This window comes from Fukomys damarensis, unplaced genomic scaffold (genome assembly GCF_012274545.1).
Source record: "Fukomys damarensis isolate Sample0158 unplaced genomic scaffold, DMR_v1.0_HiC HiC_scaffold_33, whole genome shotgun sequence".
In the NCBI taxonomy this organism is placed as follows: domain Eukaryota; kingdom Metazoa; phylum Chordata; class Mammalia; order Rodentia; family Bathyergidae; genus Fukomys; species Fukomys damarensis.
Genome location: NW_022900945.1, coordinates 4518250 through 4520432, shown reverse-complemented (window position 1 = coordinate 4520432; position 2183 = coordinate 4518250). Strand labels below are relative to the sequence as shown.

General features: G+C 45.4%; 1 protein-coding gene and 1 long non-coding RNA gene across 3 annotated transcripts in view; one reads left to right on the top strand and one right to left on the bottom strand.

Annotated features, from left to right (window-relative positions):
* Nucleotides 1-2160, top strand: part of LOC104848896 — a 3177-nt gene extending 1017 nt beyond the window's left edge. The window contains exons 2-3 of the long non-coding RNA XR_776578.2: nucleotides 411-605; nucleotides 1998-2160. This is a non-coding gene — a long non-coding RNA (uncharacterized LOC104848896). The remainder of the gene's footprint in view (nucleotides 1-410; nucleotides 606-1997) is intronic.
* LOC104848895 overlaps nucleotides 1-2183 on the bottom strand; it is a 23280-nt gene that overhangs the window by 12725 nt on the left and 8372 nt on the right. The window lies entirely within an intron of this gene.

Sequence of the window (2183 nt, the reverse complement as noted above, 5' to 3'; positions counted from 1 at the left end):
GAAAAAAAAAAAAAAAAAAAAAAAAAAAAAAGAGGAAAGAAACAGGGCTCACAAGTCTTCAGGTTTCATAAAATTTGATTCTACCCCTGCTTACGGAGCTGATATTTCACGGGGAGGAGACAGATGATAAATAAATACAACATGACCAAGGTCTGGTAAATCTAAGAAGAAAGGTAAGTTGGCAGTCAAGGGCAAGAGCTGTAATGTTTTAGATCAGTTGGTCAATGAAGACCATTAAAACTCCCTGAGATTTTATCTGAATTTTAGTTCTTCCAAAATGTCTCATATTCTCTGATCTGTGATAGCTCAGTCCTTCCTTGTTTTTTGCATCCTTGAGAGTTTCCCACAGTACCGATCAAATATTTTGTGGAAGTTTCTCAAATTAGGTTCTTCTGTTTCCTTATATTTAGGTGAGGGCTGTGAGTTTGGGGACGAGCGCCTCCGAAGTGAGTTCTCCTCAGTTGGGTTTCAGCAGCAGTGTTCAGCGGACTGCAGGGTGCAGGTGCAGGTGCTGTCTACCACGCCTCGTTACTGAGAATCAACTGTCTTCCCACCCTCTGTTTGTCAGTGCTTGTTAGAGTCACTGAGACCGGCACACACCTGAGGTAAGCAATTACACTTCACCCCTTGAAAAAGGAACAGCCAGCGTGTATGGACACACTGACGTGCATGGTGTTACCTGGTGGGAGGTTTACTTCCCCTAATGACAAGTGATGTCGAACATCTTTTCAAGTACTTTTTCTGTGAACCGTATTTCTTATTTGATGAAATTTCTGTTCAGATATTTTTCTCATTTGCTGAAATGTTTGTTCAGATATTTTTCCATTTTTAATTGCTTATTTTTTCTGAATGTGTTGTAGGTACTCTTTAGATATCTGAAGTCTTTACATATCTTCTGAAGTCTGAATGATAAGTACTTGCCCTTTTTGTATGGCTTGCTCTCTTGTTCCCCTAACATTATCTTTTGCAAATAGTAATTTTGATAAAGTCTGGTTTACCATGTGTTTAGTTTATGGAATGTGTTTTGGTGTTACGTCTAAAACAAATCACTGGAAAGTGATGCCCAAAGATAGTAAGACAAAAAACCCTAGACCTCCCCCCGTCCCAGAGAGACATTAAGCTGACATACATGGACCAGTTTCCTTTGTGAGAAACAGGAAACCAGGAAGCGGCTCCTGCCCGTCCCGTGAGCATAAAGCAGCTGCGGGAGAACCGATGGTAAAGTCTGGGTGGTCACCTGTCCTCCTGGCCCAATGTGGTAGGGCTGGGGTAAGCGCTGGTTCCTGACTTCTCCCTGAAACTTCTAGCGCTACCCCAGGGACTGGCTTCTGGATTACTTGAGTGTGAACGCCACAAGTAAGGATGCCAGGCTAGTTCTGCTAGGAGTAGGGTGACAGTGTGGACCAGCATTCCCGGACTCGGAATCAGTGCAGGAGGCCTGGGACAGAACTCCCAAGTTCCTGGTTCTCCCAGAGGAGGGAAAGAGTTGGAGTACACTTGCAAAGTTGTGGCACTTTGTGAGACTGGCCTCTGCCTCTCCTGCCTCAGAACCCGAACAGAATCCATTATATTATAGAAGCCCACGGGCCTCTGAAGGAAGCGCAGGACAGAACGGTTCCCACAGCGAGGGAGGGGTTGGTCAGTGTTCTCTGCTCCCGGGCTGCCCACGGTGCTGGTTTCTGTCCCGCCCGGCTTGGACCGCTGACGGGATCCAGTGTACTGTGAAGGCCTGGGGCTGACAGCAAAGTGAGGTGAGCCGCTTTGGGGAGTCCAGAGAGCCTGCAGGGTCACAGACAGGGACAGCGAGAGACCAGAGCCCTGGGAAGCAGCTAGCAGTCCCTCCGCTTGGGCATTTACAGGGACAGGTGCAGGAGGCAGCAGCTATAGACAAAGCTGGAGGGCTTCTGGACTAACCGGGGCAGGCCTTTCCCTATGAGTCCAGTTTATAAAGACAATTAGAGGTGGATACTGTTTCTAATGCATGGATCTCTACACAGGGAACTACAGCTCAACTGAGAGTTTAAAATACATCTTAAGAAACCAAGCCTAAAGAGATTTTTTTGACAAAGAGTGTTTTCAAACCATTGTAAAGATGTTCAATGACCTCAGAAAAACAATTCATAAACAATGAGAATATCGAGAGAGACAGAACATATTAAAAAGAACCAAAAAAAAAAAAAAAA